Here is a 20,434-nt window from a genome sequence, read left to right on the forward strand (position 1 = left end):
TAATTCAGAATGACTTTTCAAATCTATATATGCTAAAATATTTATATTGGTTTTAAATATCTTTGTGAGGACTAATCAGATTTTGATTATGTTACATTGAGATTTTACTTTGACAGCAATGGATCTCTCTTTTTCATATTTCCATGAAAGTCTTATAATCATAGTTTTAGAGACTGGCCTGATGCAAATTAATCTCTCCTTTGATTTCATGGAAACCCAGGTGTTTTATGACCCTTCATAATATTGCCAATATAGTTCCAAGAATTTTACTCCAAAATATTGAAAATTTTCTTCCACTTTTGTAGCCCCCCCCCAAAAAAAAACCTTTTAGTTTTCATTTTTACAAAGATCTGTTTAACAAGTTTACACTCCCACTAACAGTGCAGGAGTCTTCCCTTTTGGCCGCATCCCTTGCACCTTCTGTTGTTATTAGATCAACCACTCTGGAAGCAGTAGGGAGGTTCCCTATGACCCAGCAATCTCACTTCCAGACATTTACCCAAATGACCACAAACAAGGCCATACTAAAGCTACCAGCACAACCATGTTCATCGCAGCATTATTTACCATAGCTAAGATATGGAACCAACCCAGATGCTCCTCAGTAGATGAATGGATCAAGAAAATGTGATATATATATATATATATATATATATATAATATATATACATATAATGGAATTCTATCACAAAGAATGACACCGCCCCATTTGGAAATGGAAAGACTTTGGAAAAAATCATATTAAGTGAAGTAAGACAGACCCAAAGAAACATAGGTCCCATGGTTTCCCTTATTTGCAATAAATAGTATACATCTAAGATAACCTTAGCAGATGAGTAGAATAGCTCAATAGATACATTCATATGACAATATAAGATTACGCTAAGCTAAATAACCCCCAAGATATAGACACAAGAGATTTTTTCTTTGTTGTTGTTGTTATAATGCACTATGTGATTTCTTGTTTCTTTCGTATGTTCTTCCCGCTACGGTATATCTCCTGTTGTCACTATATTTGAATTTGGTTCCTTGGTTGGTATTGTATATAAGTTTATCTGAATTAGGGAATGGAAGGGGAACAACAAAATGGTGACACAAAGGACAAGAGAAGAACCAATGCAACAGTGATATTCACAAGACACCATGTTGGAAATGATCTGTACAACTTGAGAGGGAGAGGGAAAGTGGGAGAAAAATGTGGGAAGGGGTAACAAGTTTTGACAAAAAATGTACTTATTACCTTACTTATGTAGGTATTATCCCTTTGTACCTTATGTAGGTATTATCACCTTGACAATAATAATAATAATAATAATAGCTAAAAAACAAAGGTCTGTTTACTGTATTCATTTGAAAATTTTAGCAAAGATAAGAAAGAAATATTCCATGGTGCTTTTTCTCAGGTCCTTAGTGAGAGAAATGTTAACAAAGGGTGCTGACAAAGATAACCATGAGTTTGAGTGGGCTAATAATTTACAAACAGCTTTGATTCAATGATGTTATTAACACTGATTTCTATGAAGTAGGTTGATGGGTATTCATCATATAAAATATATGAAGATACTTGTCATAAAGTGTTAGAAAATTATAGCGATAATCACAGGGAAAATAAATGTTATAAGACAACCCAAGATAAAATACAGTATGCTAGGAGCAAAACCTTTTCTTGACTCTATCAGCTCCGATTGGGCACAATTGTACATTTGATTATACAAACGTGAAGATCGTGTTTCATCCTTCCTTATATTTAAAATTCAAAATCTTAATTTACTTCCCTACTATATTCTTTTTTTGCCAGTCTTGGGGCTTGAACTCAGGGCTTGTTCCTGAGCTTCTTTTGCTCAAGGCTAGCACTCTACCACTTGAGCCACAGCACGACTTCTGGCTTTTTCTGCATATGTGGTACTGAGGAATCAAACCCAGGGCTTCATGCATGCTAGGCAAGTACTCTATAACTAAGCAACATTCCCAGCCCCTTCCCAGGTATATCCTCATCTCAGCTTATTCATTTCTGTTACCTTCTCAATAAGATTCCACAGATGTTCAAGCAAACATCTGCCAGATGCTGGATAACTCTAACACTTAATTGTGAGTTCTCTGAAGACCACATCCAGTCAGCTAATGCCTTTTGTAAGTAAAAGAACCATCTTTTCCTTTATATGACATTGTGCAAAAAGAAGTATTCAATCAGTCTTTGAAGCAGTGAATATGAGAACCTTCATCTCTGGATGGAGCATGTAATTCTGTCATTTTGTATTTTCAGATGTAGATTGTACCCTTCTTAGAAGGCAATTCCAGCAGAGGGCTCCAGCTTTCTTCAATACCCTTCAGAAGAAAAGTTAGGGGGATTTTGGAAGATCAACTGCCAATATAACATTTAAAAAAGCAATTTTTCTTTCTTGGCATGATTATTCAAGTGTATGTACTCTACATATTTAGTATGCCAAACAAATGTCCTATATGGGTATGTAGCTCCATCAATTAACTAGCAAATATTCCTTATACTCCAAGAACCTGAGGTATATTTTAATAACTCTCATTTCATATGACCTCTTCATCAGATATTGAGATTAGAAAGAATAGTTTTGATCTTTAACAGTAGAAAGAAGACAGAGATTACATGATTTGCTTTAGATTTGCTAAATTTCCATCTGTTTTTCTTTACATTAAGCATAATTAGTCAACTAGTACACAAAAGCAGCATGTAACTCAGTGCCTCAAAGAGTTTTTGGCGCATTTGAGAATGTCTTTGATACTTCCCTTGGCCATGGATTTCTGGGAGAATTTCATGATAAAAAATCAAAGGAGATTTTTAAGGTGGTCAGACCTCATATAGGGGTTCCTTACCTGTACAAGTTAACATTACTAGAAATAAGCTAGTTCAACATCACGTTCACCCAAGAGAATGCCCTGAGTTGAACACAACATCCCTGTCAGTGATATGTGTGCCCACAATACAACCTGAATGGAGCCATGAGTGTACACCACACAAATCTGAACTAAGGGAGGGACCTTCTAACAAAATGACTGCCCCCTGCTCTTCAAAAGGAATAAAGATCACGAAAGACAGACAACAGCAATGACAAAAAAGGTAGGGATCTCATAGATGGAATGAGGCCAAGGAAACCTCATAATTTATTATGCAAATTAATCAATACCCATAAAAAGAATAAGCCAAAGGACTGTTATTACTGGATAAACTGACCATTTGTGTATAATTTCTAAATTAGCTCTTGGTAGTGTATTGGATTCAATTGCCTGATTTTGATAATTGAACTTTTGTTCAGTAAAAGGTAAGCATTAGGAGGATCTGGGCAATGGTATACAGGTACTTGTGCAAGTTTTCTATAAATATAAATTTATTCAAAAATTAAAAGTTGAAAATTTGAGGGCAAGGAAGGCAAATTTAATTGTGCAATCTTGTAGGAAAAAAGAGATCAAGTAGGAAATCACTTTAATCGTATTTCTTCATCACTGTGGTCACTTTAACCTTTACAATAAGTGGGTAACATGGGCTTCCTTTCAGCATGTGTGGAAGTGCCAGTTGCTGTGGATCTCAGAAGAAAGAGACAAGAAAAACCCGGAGACATGCTACTTACAGCAGCCATCCCTTCCACAGACATGCCAGGTTGTCTTTTCGGTGTTAAAACTACAATAATGAAAGAAAAGATGTCAGGCCTCTTGCAATTTCCAGTCTCAATAAGAAGGAGAATAAAGTTAGCACTTTAAGAAGCTAGTTTTTGCAAAAATCGGAAGGTTGACTTTCCGGCATGCTATTGCTGTGGGTGACTGATGTTTAAAAAGGAACTAGGTTACAAGCATTGGAGAAGGTATTCAAATTGGTGAGCCTGTGATGGGTTAGCATGCTCTTGATTGCCTGCAGAGCACGAACCCGCTCTTGCAAAGGGGCAAAAGATAGGGCTCTCCCAAAAGGTGGATTGCAGGAGAGGAAAAAAAAAACAAAACAGTAGTAAAGGGTATAGATTGGAAAGGAAGGCGTGTGTGGGGAGGAAAGGAAAACCGATCAGTAAGATGGGCTCGCAAATCAGCAGAGCACAAGAGCAATGCTCTGCTGGGCTGAGTCTGCAGAAGGCGCAGGTCAAATTAGTCAAGAAGACTGAGGGGAAGGGAAACGCACGAAGAGGAAAACTTGAACTCGAGGCTACAGCCACGGGAATGGTAGGTGGATACTAACAGGAAGAGAGGGCCCTCATGGGTCACCTACACGTGTGAAGTGTGAAGGAGATTGTCCCCAGCTGGCGCGCCTTGGACGCAGCGTGCCTAACCCGACCTCGGGCGGGCTGGGACGGGGCGCGGGGGCGGGCGCCGGGTGGGGAAGGTTGCGGGGCCGAGGGGGAGGTGTGCACTTTTTGGTGATGTCATTGCAAGTCAGTGAGCGGTGAAATTTAACACCGGCCGGATTTGCTTGGCTCCTCTTCTTCCAGGCGAAGCAGCCGAGGCGGCAGTCAACGCCCAGCGCCTGCAGTCGCCACGGGCCCCCTAGCACCAACTTGATTTCCGAAGTGGGTGTGTGTGTGTGTGTGTGTGTGTGTGTGTAAGAGAGAGAGAGGAGTGTGTGTGTGTGTGTGTGTGTAAGAGAGAGAGAGGAGTGTGTGTGTGTGTGTGTGTGTGTGTGTGTGTGTGTGCTTGTTTGACAACTGTTCAGGCGCGGGCTGTTCCCAAAGACTTCCTCCCCCCTCTTCTTCCCCCCTCCCCGCCCAGTCCCACTCCACCCCTGCACCTCCTTCCCTCCCCCCCCACACACCCCCTTTCTCCTCCCAGGCCCAAAGCAGAGGACTCCACTGGAGTCACCGAGTCTCCTTTGATCCGCGAGTGAACTCCAGGGCTGCCCGAAGTGGAGCTCCACTGCCGCGGGCGCCCCGCTGCCTCCCGGGGACTTCTGCCCGGGTCGCCCGCCCTCCCGGGGGACAGCAGCGCCGGCTCCTCTGTGCACGAGCTCGGGCAACCCCCGCAGCCTGTCGGGCCTCCCCTTTGGGCGCTCTTTGCTCGCCGCATCGCCTCCGCCAGCCCTTTCCCCTTCCCTCTCTTGTCTGTCTCTCCAGCTGGGGGTTTGAAGCCATGGTTTTCATATAATCTCCTCCCTCCGCCCCCCTTTTTCATGGACAGTACCTGCACCCTTAGCAGTTCGGACTTGGCTTCTGTTTTCCGTTAGCGCTTTGCTGCACGGACAAATGCATACAAATGCATTTAGGAGCCCACAGGACAAGGCGTGGAAAGGTCTCCCCCACCGCAGAAACGTAAGTAAGCCCACCCGCCCGGGCAGGGAAGACCAACCGCTCACTTCGCCCCCAAATGGGTTGGAGATCCAGCTCCTTGGCACCTTTTCTTTTCCTTTCTGGTGTTGGGAACCAGCTTGCAGCCGTGGCATCCTCCCCTCGTCTCCTCAATGTCTAAAATACGGTGTTTGAAAGGAAGCCTCGTGCCAGTAGATCGCAGTTCAGGCTCAAGCGATCCTGCGGCTCGCGGTGGGGTGGGGAGGGGGAAGCTTGCCCTGGCACGCATCCCCAAGTCCTCGGCCGGCGCTCCCCCAAACTCCAGAGCTGAGCTGCGACACCCGCAGGGGCCCCAGGTCCCACAGACCTACCGCCCTCCGTCCCTACTCCTCCCCGCAGGGCCCTGGCTGAAGGCCTGCTTGCCCCCGCGGTGCCCTCCGGGCGTCCAGCCGGGCCGTGGCTAGGACACCCGTGGTGCGCTGGGGGCCGCGGGGCGCAGGCGTGGGGGAAGGCTGCCGGTGGATGGACCGGGTGCCTACAGGACCTCGGGCATGGGGAGATGCTCTACCTAGGGGTTCAGAGCAGAAGGCCAACTAATGTGCTGCCCATCTGGATCTGAGACTCCTCATCGCCCCCTGGCCGGTCATTGATCAGGGTCACCGATTGATCACAGCTTCTGGCTGCGGGAGAGCGGGAGGGTGGGCAGTGTGCGGGGGCGGGGCTGACCCTCCCTGAGAAGGGTGGGCGGACCCTGGTCGGAGCCTTCCGAGCACTCTATCTGCTTCTACCCATTTCCTCCGGCAAGAGCGAGGGTGCGGGGCGCGTGGGCTTGGCCGACTGCTCTAGGTCCTGCCCGCCCCCGCCCTCCAGGCACTCGTACTAAGAAGAGGTCAGTAGGTTACCCAACTTTGCTTCTGTCCTCGCGAGCCTGGAAGGGGAGTGCGCGCAGCTGCGGTGATTTTTCTGCTGAGATGCTCCCCCCCCTCCGGGAGGGGGGGGGAGAGTAGGTGGGAGGAGGGCGGTGGACCGAGCTGCCGAGTCAGCGGAGTGCAGGCGGGGGCGGGGAGTGCAGAAAGACCGCCTTGTGGCAGTGTTTGTGTGCACATGTGCTTCGCAGCCGCGTGCAGCCAGCCTGGCAGGACTTGCGCAAAGGCGCTCCGCGCGCACACGCCTGCAAGCTGCGCTGCGGGGCTTCCCCCGGCGGAGGACCGTGGTGGATGCACGTTCTAGCGTACCCCCATCTCCAGGGGGGAAAAGTTTCGGGAAAGTTCTCTGTGTTATCCTTTGAAGCCTGGTGCTAGCAGCAGCGTGGCGCTCAGGTCCTGGGAACCCCTGTCGCCTCCCCCCCCCTTCCGGTACGGATCCCTTTCTCAGAGCGGCTCCCGTGCTCTACACCGGGCTCGTGAGCAAGAGAACCACTTTTTTAAAGAATATTTTTTATAATAAACGTCCTATATGTGGAGGCTCCGGGACAGCAAGAAGGGCGTGTGCAAAGAGGCTCTAGTTGGTTACTGAAAGCTCAGAGTCACCTACAGAGGGGCTAAGTACGGCTTTCTGTGCTCTGTACAGACTAGGCTCCGGTCCGGTCCGTAGGAGCTGTCCTCGCTGCTCGCCCCGCAGCCACAGCTGGCTGTCCCCGTGCTCCGGGCCCTCCCTTGGTAGCTGTGACTGACCTCATGGTTTCATCCATGCAGATCTTCTGCTCCTGGCCTCTGTCTTGTCTGGTTTACACTTCTCTTCCAGACGTTCCCAGAAAAGGCCCTGCATAAATTCTTGGGTAGTTTGGGGTTTGTAAATTGGGTCCAGATGATTGGGGGTAGGGAGGCAGAGAAACCTAATAATAAGGGTTATTCCGGAGGAACTTCTAAGGAAAAATTACATCAAGTGGTTGGTGAAAATCAACAACAACTACGATAACAAAACTCTTGGGAGAGTGTCGCAGTGGGTAGGATCTTGGGTGCAGATGGTGGTTTCTCGGGTGGGTGTCTTCCTATCAGGGACCTTCCAGCACTTGGATGTCTCACACTGCCCAGCTTGCTCCATGCTAGGAGCCAGTAGGGATGGGTTGCAGAGAATTAAGAATTATTCATAATCACTTCAGAGTGCAGAAACTCACAGCTCCAACCACACACATGCAGAGGGGAGAAAAGGTAGTTTGTTATTGGGCAGATAAGTTGTTTCTCAAAGACAATCCAATTTTCATAAAGATTTCACAGTTCTTCAGTTTTAAAGCCAATGTCACCAACGTTAGTAGAGTGAGATGTGGGAGAAGCTGCTGATTTGCTGATGATAATGCCAGGCTTCAGAGTCCCTGATGAAACCCTGAGGTTTCCATTTTCCACCATCTTTTTGTGGTGACATTGTGGAAGAGCAGGGGCAGCTTTTTTAAATCATAGTTGTGATTAGTCACCCAAAAACATTTATAGGCTGAAAACTGGATCCTTCCAGACATTTTCGTTCACAGGGTTGCTTTTAGATGGGTTTCCTAATGTGACTTTATGGCATTAAGAAAAGAGAATGAAATCCCCAAAGATATATTGATTTAACATGTTATTAAAAATTCTCCCATGTAGACTACTACAGTAGTTCAAAGGTTTCTATTAATAGCAGCAACCAAAAAAGTTTCAGACAGAAAGATCTTCCTAGCTGACATGGAAAAACAAATGTGAAAATTGCTTAGTTATCTCTGTGTTTAAATAGATGTTTAGAAGAGGACATATAAAAGTTATGGGAAGTAATTTTGAGTGCTGTTTAAATTTTCTGCTTAGTGACCTGTTATACGAGAAAAATAACTTTTAATATGAGAGTTAGAACAGTTGTGCTAGCTCCCTTGCCATGCCAGTGACTATTATTTATTTTAGATGTTGTATCTCTGAGAGGCGAAATAAAGACCATTTTGCTTAAACTCTTTTAAAAACCTAACTTTGTTCTGCCATTCATTTCCGCATTACTCATTCATTCCTTCAACAGATGTTTATTGAGCATCACCTATGTGGAGAACCCAACATAGGGATTCAATGACTGAGGAAGACAGAAACACATTTTCTGTTCTTCCAATGAGTAGGGTCACATAGAAGAAGCATTACATGAAACAACTCAGTACAACAAATTGAAATGAACGTATATGTAGAAGGGACATGAAGCAGATCTGAGCTAGACCTCAGTGCAGAAGGTTAACCTATTGGAAAGAAAAGTGGATCAAAAGAAAGAGATTGAAATAGGACGGTATATAAAATTTTTCATTTCAGGGGAATAGTGAAAGGCTCTGAGCAAAAGGCATCTTGGGGGACTGAAATGAAGTTGGTTCAAGCACACATTTAAGGCAAAAACTAGCTGGAGCTTGAGCTGTAGAGAGAAGCAGAGAACTATGTGAGAAGTCTTCAAACCATGTACTTTTCTTACTGAATGATAGTGTCACATGGTATAGAGGATGATATGTATTTATTGCTATATTTATAGTAGCCTTACTTACTGGTTCATTCATTCATTACAAAATCTTTTTTTTAGTTTTTTTTTTAAAATTTTTTATGGTCAAGCTGAGGTACAGAGGAGTAACAGTTACATAAGTAAGGTAATAAATACATTTCTTGTCAAACTAATCTTTACTTAATAGAAACATGTTCCAGGAATTTTTCTATTCAGGGCAAGAATCAGTTTGACAATCTCTGTGGCATTGCTAGGATAGACTAGTGTAAGATACTATTTTTCTTTCCTTCTAGTGACTGGACACTTGGCTCTGATTTCTTGAAATCCTTAAACATCTATGTCTCCTGCAGTCATGAATTGTTTGTACACCTGGAATTTAACCAAAGTTCTAGTGTGTTTCATATTAGATTCGTTATATAAGCAGTAAATATTCAGTTGAGTTGATAGTCTGAGATACTCAAATATGCCAGTGACAGCATTTTACTCCCCGAAGCATCCAACTTTATCCACTTTACTATGGTGAGTACCTTTGTTGGGAAAGGAGAACAGACATTTTACCATTACTGGATCTTAGTTGTTAGTAAAGAATGGAATCTGTAAAGTGTCATGATTGAGAAACTTTTAATATGTCAATAATCTAATGTGTTGAAAATTGGTGAAATTGTGTATGTATATCACATGTATGTATTTCTCAGGTTAGTTCACTCATTTCTATTGGCTTAAGATAAAACCACCAACTCATAAAAAGTTCTCTATTCCCAATATTTTGCAAGTCAAAATAGTGCCTTTAAATGTATTCTTACTAGGATATAAATATAAACATTGTTCTGTTTTTCTCTGCTTGATCCACATATACAATCTATAATTACAACTATTTGGTTAAAGGTTATACATCCTAGACAACACCTATTCTCATTTGTGTGTGTGTGTGTGTGTGTGTGTGTGTGTATGCTGGTTCTGGGGGTGCTGTTCCTAAGTGTTGGTTGTTGTTGTTGTTGTTTATTTGGTTTGTTTTTTTGCTAAGCATTAGTACTCTACCACGTAAGCCACAGCTCCATTTCTGGCTTTTTTGGATAGTTAATTAGAGATAAGAATCTTAGATTTTCTTACACGTGCTGGCTTTGGACCTTGAACCTCAGATTTCAACATTCTAAGTAGTTAGAATTACAAGCATGAGCCACAGACACCAGCCTATCCCTAGTTTTTTGAAACATAATTTTTTCCATATTTTTTCCTTTTTCAAGATAGTTATTTGACAAAGTAACATTTGGGAAACCATTAATTTAAATAGAGGACACCATGCATGAAAATGTTTTATAATTTTCACTAATATATATGATTCAACTCTTTACCCATATCAGTTGAAATTTCTGTAGTGATTCTATTGATTCATTAGTAAAGTCAATAGCAGTTATTAAATATTCTATGAAAAAGAAGAGCCATACTTAAGACTATTTAAGTACAAGTTAAATTTGTGCTTCACTATATCAAGAATAGTTATTACAGTAACAATTCTGAATATTAGTTGAAAAAAGGTAATTCACATTTTATCGGCAACAAATAGAAAATGTTCCATTACTAGTAATAGCCCTGGAACTTTCACTCCTTAAATCATTTCATTTTGTGGTAATAGTATTTGTAGTCTTTGGGTTAGAATACAAATAGATTCAGCACTTAATATTGGCAAAAGTTAATTAAGAAAGCATTGCTCATAGCAGGCTTGCCACCACTTTTTCCAAGATTATCTCTATGAATTTCATTTGGGAGGTAGAAAGCCAAGTATGAAAAATATTTAACAAAATCCAACAGAAGTTGGTTATATTAAAAAGTTACAATCAAGTTCCAGTGGCTCACACCTATCCTCCTAGCTAGTCAGGAGACTGAGATCTGAGGATCACAGTTCAAACCCAGGCTGGGCAGGAAAGTCCATGATGCTCTTATCTCCAATAAACTAGTCAGAAGAAGCCAGAAGTGGAACTGTGGCTCAAAAGCGCTAGCCTTGAGCACAAAGAGACCCAGGGACAGTGCCTAGACCCTGAGTTCAAGCCCCAGGACTGTCAGAAAAAAAAAAGTTACAAAACACTTTTGATTAGCTAGCTAATCAATGTGAATAAGTGTGTGTGTGTATGTGTGTGTGTGTGTGTGTGTGTGCGCGCACACACACGTATGCACGCACATGTGTGCCTGTACTGGAGTTTTAAATCAAGGCTACATCTAGATCTCAGTCCTCTTAGTATCGAGAATTACAGATAGGATCCACTGACAGCCACTCTGAATAAATATTTTTATTGTTAGTGATTGGGCACTGTGTTTGCAATTAGTAATCACAATGTCCAATGTCAACATCCACAGGCTATTTGGAATTCTGAAAACCAAAAAATCAAGGCCATTTATTTATATGAAAACCTGATTTCATCATCTTATAATCACTATAGTTAAGTGGCTATAATTTATATTGAGTGTAATTTCTATTACTTATTATGAAATCAGATGTATAGTAATGTGACAGAATACACAGCAATAATAATTATATCATCTATAAAAGTTCTCTGTTTATTGAGTTCTTTATGTATCAAGTACTATTTTATGTGCTTTACATGAACTTTTTCAGTTAATCTTTCCTAAACTTTTATTTTGAGGTAAGGTTTTGTTTTGTAGCCCAGGTTGGCCTTGAACTTATACTCTTCCTTTCCTAGTTTCCTAAGTGCTAGAATTACAGTTAATCTTCTAAACCAAACCAAACCAAACCTTATGAAATAGGTTTAGCATATGAAGAATACAAAGCAATAGAGAAATGAAAAAAAAATGTTCATGTCACACAGTAAATGACAAAACTTGCTCTGAGAGCCCTTGCTTTTAACCATGCTAATTAAAAGAATAGTTCTTTATCTTGCTTTAGAGTTTATGTGGCTTATATGTTCAAACATCATTTTCTTCTCTTTCCTTAGGAAACGATTTCTACATTTTATTGTACTATGTGTGGTTTGGATTGCTGTTCATGCACAAGAACAAGGTAAGAAAATTACCTTTGGACTTATTTGTTTGCAAAATGTTCTGTTTGTTGACAGCAAAAGAAAATGACTTCTAGACTTCTAGAAAATGACCATAGAGTCACCATTAAAAATATTTTAAAAACTCACATAGTATAGTGCGTATGAAAGAGTAGCAAAATCAATTTTGGGGAAAAATATGACCTTTAAGAAATTGCTCAGATCTTCCATCTGTGAAATTGCTTACATTTTTTAAGCAAATTGTATAATAGGGAAGTTTTGTACAATGAAAAGGCTTGTTTGTGACTTCATTTTAAGTGGGAGTTCTTGGGGGTGGCAAACGGACTCAATTACCTTTGCACTTCTTGAAACAACATAGGCATATAATACTTGTTCCTTCTAGATTTTCATCATTAGGAAACAAAATCTACATATCAGTGGGCTACTGGACTTGGGCTTTTATTTAGTTGAAATGAAGGGGTTTGGAAAACAGTGTTGTGTTTGGTTTTTGCCAGCTAGCTTGTTGCTCTGGTAATATAATGGTAGGGTTTCAGAAGTCTGTGTGTACTCTTTTCATTTATTAAGCAACACTTTATCTGTTTTCCAAGTAATATCCTAATTACTAGTGGCTGCAGTGTAAGTATCATTATGTTTTTGGTCTCAAAGTGAAAAGAGTGGCTTTGTTAAAGGTTAAAAAAATTACAAAAGTCAAAGAGAAAAATCCTGGGCTCAGAGACATTATCACCATGACTCCAATATATTTTCTTATTTTCTGCCTTAGATGTTACAGAGATGGCTGCAGTTGCTAAATTACTCATTCAGAGAGGATATGCTTAATAAATTCAACAAGCCATTGGGCAGTTTAGTCAGTCAATCAAATAGCTGAATGAAAATGTTAAGTAGCAAATTATAAATGAAATTTGCCCAGGGTAAAGAGAGTATGTAAAGAAAGTTCTGGAATTCTGTCTAACAAACTGACAAGCATGTAGATACAGAAAAACACAGTCAGCTCTCTGTATTTCAACCGAGCAAAAATTGATAATAATTTGGAGAAAAAAAACCCCACTTTTGTTTGAACTGACTATTCATAGGTATTTCCCCTTGTCTTTATCTCCTAAACAATACAGATAACAACTACACACTGTTTACATAGCATTTACATTATATTAGGTATTATAAGTAATCTGCACATGATTTAAATGTACACAGGATATGCATATACATTTCTTTTAGGAAGCTTGAATTTCTGTATATTTTGGTGTCCAGGGAAATCTTGGAGCCGATCTCCCATAGATACTAAAAGACAACCGTATTCTATCAGATACCATGCAAGCAAATAAAATGTATCCTGTAAAGTATCATCTTATGGGGAAATGATAAATTAGGCTGTATATCACATGTAACTTTATGAAATGCTATTCTCAACCAAGGAATTTCTGTTGCTTCCTTTTACTGTATCAGAAATGAAAAGATAAATAACTTCTAATTTATTGTTATTAATACTGCTACTCTTCCTTAATATGTCCCAGTCACCGAACTAGTAGAATAAACATTTTCTTAACACAGCTTCATTACAAGGCTTTTGGAGTGGCGCCTATGATAGAGTTTCTGAAACTGAGATTAAGGAGAATAGGATTACAGCCTAATAAATGGAAGAGGCAATATATGAATTCAAGTTTTTTTTTCCCCTCTAACTAAATAGAAAAAAAATTCATGAATTCTTTATTTACAAAGAGTAAATAGTTAAAAAGAAATAAACAACTGTTCTTCCATGTTTATTGCAGCATTATTTACAATAATCAGGATGTGAAGCAACTTAAATGTCCATTGGCAGATGGAATTCAAGTATTTTGACTAAACAGTCTATAAATTAGTTAACAGTAAACCTCATAGAGCCACAGAGAAGATAAGAAAAAGCAGAGTAGTCATTGTTAATTTCACAGTTACTTTAAGTCTTGTCATTTGCTGGTGCCTAAAAATGAACCTGTGGAATTTAGATATATGAAGAAATTAAGGATTTACAAAATGGCTTGCCCAGGTATCTTCTGCCTATAGCCAAGACTATACAACTCTGACCATCTCTGAATAAAAATTCTTTCCCCTGTATATCCCTTTTGCTTTACAATTACCAACCATTGGAGTTGGTTGCATTAACAGTGTAGAATATATACTATTATGAAATATTACAAGCTCAGATTTTTACAAAAGCATAGAAAAATTGAATATTTAAAATAATTTTTTATAAAATGCAAAATATATTCTTTTTCAGCACAAATACCATAATTTTCAGTACTATTTTGTTGCCAGTTCTTACTAAGAAGAAAAATCTTCTAAAAGCTTCTCCGTCTTTAGAAAATTGAATATTATTGAGTATAAAAATCAAGTGGGAGCCGGGTGCCCCTGGCTCACTCCTGTAATCCTAGCTACTCGGGAGGCTGAGATCTGAGGATTGCGGTTCAAAGCCAGCCCAGGCAGGAAAGTCTCTGAGACTCTTATCTCCAATAAACCACTAGAAAACCGGAAGTGGCGCTGTGGCTCACAAGTGGCAGAGCGCTCGCTTTGAGCTGAAGAGCACAGGGACAGCGCCCAAGCCCAGAGTTCAAGCCCCATGACCAACCCCACCCCCCCCCCCCCAAAAAAAAAATCAAGTGGAAATAGTATGTTAATCAGAAACTTTTTCCTAAGATAACTTTGTCAGTTTAGTTGACACAATTCAGTAAGTATCATCTAACCAGGACTCTAGAAAAATATTATTGGAGAAACTGCATTTTTATGGTGATCACAAATATCATTTACCACCTTATATTCCCTAATATGTCTATTTGAGCTAAAGTTATACTTTTTAGAAGTATTTACATACTTATGAAGTTTTTCAAAACCTAAAATACTAAAGTAATTCAAGTAATAAAAGTACATAGCTTAAAGAACAAAATATACCACAACACATACAAGACTTAGATCTTTTGCTTTTATTGAATCCTGAAAACCTCTGTCCAATTGCATCTTTTCTTGTTGTTGTTGTTTTTGTTTTGTTTTAACCTTCGGATTCCTTAATGATATGTTTAAAATTTTTATGGACCTTCCATTGTGTTCCTTCTTCCCCTACTATCTCAACCTAACTTTTGGTTAAATATTCATAATTTACCTCATTCTGATATATGAATATTATCATTGAGTCATGTATATTTAATTTCTCTTCTCTATAAAGATGAAAGATTGCTCTTTTCCTTTTACTTCCACTGTGTCATCTGCCACTATTATCATTTTCTCAGATACTACAAAAATTATAAAACTTATTTGAAAAGTATTTTCTTCAAAAAGTCATCCTAGAATGTCCTGAGTTCAAGCCCCCCCCCCCTCTCTCACACACACACGCACCCCCCAAAAGTCATCATAGTGGTCCAACATTTATTTTTCTTTTCAGGTATTCCTGCTAGAAGTTAAACTTTCTCTGCTCCTTTCTGTCCTTCCTGCAGAGTTGATTTCTCCCATCAGTGTTAGATACAGTTAAATTCTTGGAACTCATTGACCCCTTGTTCGTGGTCTATTTCCTTATTTGTGTGGAATGTTCTCCAGTTGCATCCCCAGAATATATGCCACTTAGCTATTATTTTAACAACATTGCACTTGTTTGTTTCATCTTTTTACTTTAGAGTTGTTTAAGTGATTATTATAGTCACTAATTCTTTTCTCTTCAAAACTTGAAAAGCTGTTCATCTTTAGTCTTATGGTTTTCATAGCTATTCTTAACAAATCTTATATTACAAATTTTGATCATTTATAATTACCCTTTTATTGTTTTCTTGAAGAGTACTTGTTCATGATGCTTTGAAATTTCTGATAATGTATCTTGGTAAATTTTTTTTCAGTTTATTATATTGGGTACTTGAAAGGCTTTTTCATTGTGGAAAATTATCTTTAATTTTCTGGGATTTTTTCCTTTGTTATTTTTTTTCTTTTTGATGTATTTATTTTATCTTCATAAATTTTCTGTTAGATTTTGGTTCCTCAAAGTTGAGCCTTTTTTCTTGTTCTTTGATTCTATTTCCTTTTTTGGTTTTGACACGAGATTTTCATGAATTACTATTCCAAACATTTTCAGTTTCAAGGTAGTAACAACCTCCTCATTTAAGGTGCTCCTTTTTCCTTCTAAAAATAGCATCCTACGCTTGTTTCTTTGTTCATACTTCTCAAAAGGCAAGAATAATAATTCTGATTTTTTTTCCTCTGCTTCCTGCCCTCTCTGTGTCTTCTAATTTTTATTAATTTTGATTTGATTTTCCTGTTGTAAATATTCTTTATCACTCAAAGGTAAGACAATAAATATGTGGTTGGAAACTGTATGGTAGGCTTCACAATTGTGCTGAATCCAAGAGGGAAATTAGGAAGAAACTTGGTTGCAGAATCACAGTATATAGGACTATACAGTTTTCTACAGAAGGATCTTCCAATATCTTGCTTTAGAATAAAATCCTGACCATCACTACTGAAGCTAAGTGATATAAAGAAGTTAATCTGGGATAATGGAGGTTTTATGCCAATTTAATATGTAGATTTTAGGTGAATCCCTTATTCTCCATATGGTACTTAATCTTTCACTATGACTAGTTAGGTGTTTCTATATATTTGGCATGAAAAGACTCCTAATATAGTTACAAATCTCTACTACTGATTTTTAATCTTCCCTTCAAACATTTCCATTCCCCAAGGAAGCCCTGTCTCTCACTTGTGAATTCAAGGAAGCCCTGTCTCTACTTGTGAATTCAAGGAAGCCCTGTCTCTCACTTGTGAATTCAAGGAAGCCCTGTCTCTACTTGTGAATTCAAGGAAGCCCTGTCTCTCACTTGTGAATTCAAGGAAGCCCTGTCTCTCACTTGTGAATTCAGTGAGGTTGTCCCTTTCCTTCCTGAGCCTTATCAAGAATTTTTTGTTGTTGTTGTTGGTCATGGGGCCTGAACTCTGGGCCTGGGTGCTGTCCCTCAGCTCTTCAGCTTGAGGCTAGTGCTCTACCACTTGAGCCACAGTGCCACTTCTGGCTTTTTCTGCTTATGTGGTGCTGAGGAATTGAACCCAGGGCCTCAGCATGCAAGGCAAGCACTCTACCACTGAGCCACCTTCCCAGCCCCCATTTCAGGAATTTTTTTTTCTGTGAGTTTGCTCACTTGTCTCTGCAAGCTCTTAGTGTTCAATTGTTTTCAGCTCTGTTAATTCATGTGCATTTCATTTTTCAAAAATTCATTGATATCTTTTGTCTGCTGCTCTCTCTTCTAAATCATTTACTTCGTAGTATTAAATTATCTTTTTTATACTGTTTATTTTTATTCTCTATAAAATGTCTTAGTTATTTGCAAAAATTTTGGCTATTCCTTTAAATTTTAATATTAATACAAAACACTTTAAATATTTTACTGATAGATACACATTTTATGTTTGCCTTATAACTAAGTCTTAGGAATAGCCCTATGAGTAAATGATTCTTTTTCATGAAAAATACATATAAAGCTGAATTTTCAGAGGACTTGATGGATGTACATACCCTTTATTTTCCTGATTGAGTATATTACTGAATGAGATATTGATACAGCTTACAATCTGACCCTGCATCACAATGAATGACAGCACAAAAGATTTGTATTTTTCGACATGACAATAATCTTGGATTCATGATCTTTGGGTGTGAAAAAACAAACATATAGAAATCTTTGCACAGTATATTCATTTCAAAGAAGAATATTGCCTGTGCAAATTAATTCAAAACATGTTTTTTTGCTAGCTAAAAAGCAGTAATTCCAAGTATTATCTGCCAAAAATCTCTACCAGTCACTTGGTTACATTTTTTACACATAGCTTAAAGCTTTATTTCTCACATTATAAATAAGTCTACATTTATTGTTTATGAAGAATAAATGTTTACTATATGTATTATTTACATTAAGAAACTTTAACATATGCATTTTGGCAAATGGTGCATAAGCACATGTGTTCTGAAGCCAGAAGCCTGAGTTTATTTCTATGTTTCCATAAGTAGAAGCTATGGGGCCTTCAGCAAACTCTTAACAACTCCAAAGCAAAGATAATAATACTCTTTATCCATGGCTGTTGGGTAGATAAAATGAGATATCATCTGTAAACTGTTTAGCACAGTGACTGTTATATAATGAGGTACCATATACTTTAGTAGCAAGAAAAAAAATATTGCAGATCGTTTTCTTTCCCCAGAACATTGTGATAATGAAAATTAAAATTAAACAAAACAATTGATTTTAAATCAGTTCTTTTTTTTTTTTTTGGCAGCTGTGGGGCTTGAACTCTGGGCCTGGACACTGTTCCTCAGCTCTTCAGCTCAAGGCGAGCGCTCTACCACTTGAGCCATAGCACCACTTCCTTTGTTTTTTTGTTTTTGTTTTTTTTGTTTATGTGGAGCTGAGGAATCGAACCCAGGGCCTCATGCATGCGAGGCAAGCACTCTACCACTGAGCCAGCCTCCCAGCCTTAAATCAGTTCTTTAACTGAGAGAACTGAAGCCAGGAAGCCAGAAAGCACAGTTAGTGTGAGAGCATACAAACCCATACAAAATGAATTTAGGGAAATTAAGTTTCAGGAAAAAAAGTTAAATACAGTTTTCCTTTCCTACAACCAAAAATAATATAACTTTGGTGACATTGCTGACCAAGGTATATAAAAATATGAAACATTAAGAGCTTATTAAAACTTAAGTGTTTCATTACATTAGTTTTAGTTTAGTTCTTTAGTAGTAAGAGTTAACACTTAAAATCTGTAAATTCTACTCTATAAAATTATATTGTCTTTGATAGCCTTGCTTTAAATCCTTTAAATTACCAATTACTAAGAAATGGAAAAAAATCCTTACATCATATTCATTTGTGATGGCTTTATTCTCTGTAGCACTGACTCTCCCGTATCTGTTATTATTCTTAATTGTGCAGTCCTGGGGATTGAACTCAGAGCACTATGCTTGTCAGACAGGAGCTTTACTACTTGAAACATACCTCCAATCTCTTTTTTGTTGATTATTTTTGAAACAGTCTTGCTTTACGCCTAGGATGTCCTGAGTGCAGTCCTTCTTAGACCAGCCATTGTGCTTCTCCATAGCTGGGATAACAGGTGAGGGCCACCATGCTCAACCATTGGTTGAGATTCTATCACATGAAATTTTTTTTTTTTTTAAACCAGGGCTGAGAACCGAACCCACGGCCTTGCGCGCGCCAGGCGGGCGCCCTTCCACTGGGCTAAACCCCCAGCCCCTATCACATGAATTTTTGTGCCCAGGCTAGCCTCGAACTGGATCCTTAGATTTCTGCCTTCCAAATAGGATTATAGACACAAGCCACCATTATGCCTGGCTCAGATCTATTTCTTTAGAATATACTATACTTCTACATAGGATCAATTATATAGTCATATAGATAGTGTCAAAAGTCTTAATGTAAATCATAGTTTTATCATCTACTGAAGAAACTTTTGCTTTCCTTTTCCTTCTCCTTTATCCCCTCCTTCAACTTTATTTTATTCTATTCTCGTTTTCCCTTCCCTCCCTTGTTTGGATTACAACATTTTTTCTTTTTCTGATAGTACTAGGGGTTTGAACTCAGGCACTCTCACTTGGCAATTACTGTAATTGAACCATGCCATTTCTGATCTATGTGCGTTAGATATTTTTCCCAGAGCTAACCGGATTGTGATCCTCATATATAGTCTTCCTTCACAACTGTATTAAAAGGCCTATGCTACCAGGCTCAGCTTATTGGTTGAGATGGTGTTCTCCCTAACTTTTTGCCTTGGCTGGCCTCAAACTACAAACCTGTTGATTTCCTCCTCTCAGATGGGATTATAGGTATGAACAATATGGCCTGACCTGGTTCTAACTGTTAGTAAGAATAGTGATATAGCTTATTCTACAAGTTTTAAATGAAGGACAGGTAACTTTGGATTTTTGTGTATATCTGAATGTACATCTATATGCAGCCTTTGCAAGAAAAAAAAAGACTGAGTTTATTATTAGGTCAATAAAGAACCAACATCCTAAGCTGGGTGCTGATGGGCTCATGCCTATAATTCTAGATACTCAGGAAGCTGAGATCTGAGGATCACAGTTTCAAAGTTAGTCTGAGCAGGAGAATCCAAGAGACTCTTATCTCCAATTAACCCCAGAAAACCTGAAGTGGTACTGTGGCTCAAGTGGTAGAGTGCTAGCCTTGAGCAAAAGAAGCTCAGGGACAGCTCCAAGCCCAGAGTTCAGGACCAGTAAAAGAAAATAATCCACCTTTTTACTAGCATAATAACAATAGCATAATAATAGTATATAACAAAACAACAAACAAACAAAAATTGCATTGAAATGTAAAGGAAAAGAAGCAGTACGCATATGGGGCACGTACCTATAGTCTTAGCTATTTTGGTGACTAATGATAAAGAATCACTTAACTTTTGCTTTTTCCAAGTTTTAAGGACTCCTTTTAAATGTTACTTTATTGTAAAGCTGCTGCACAGAGGGGTTACAGTTACATGAGTAAGGTAACGAGTCCATTTCTTGTCGAGAATTGTTAATCCATTTAATCTGTTTGTATAAAGAATAAAAATCTCACTAAAAAAAAAAATGAAAGAATCACTTAAAGCCAGGATTTGATGCCATTTAGGGAATAGGAGTCTCACTCTCTAACAATATTTAAAGAAATTAAAAAGAAACACTTGAACTGAATCCTGTAGGATAGGTTGATTGGTATGGAAGGGTACTTTTAGCAGGTCTCTGAAAGAAAAAAAAAA

This window comes from Dipodomys spectabilis, unplaced genomic scaffold (genome assembly GCF_019054845.1).
Source record: "Dipodomys spectabilis isolate Male_0828 unplaced genomic scaffold, ASM1905484v1 ptg000002l, whole genome shotgun sequence".
Lineage (NCBI taxonomy): Eukaryota > Metazoa > Chordata > Mammalia > Rodentia > Heteromyidae > Dipodomys > Dipodomys spectabilis.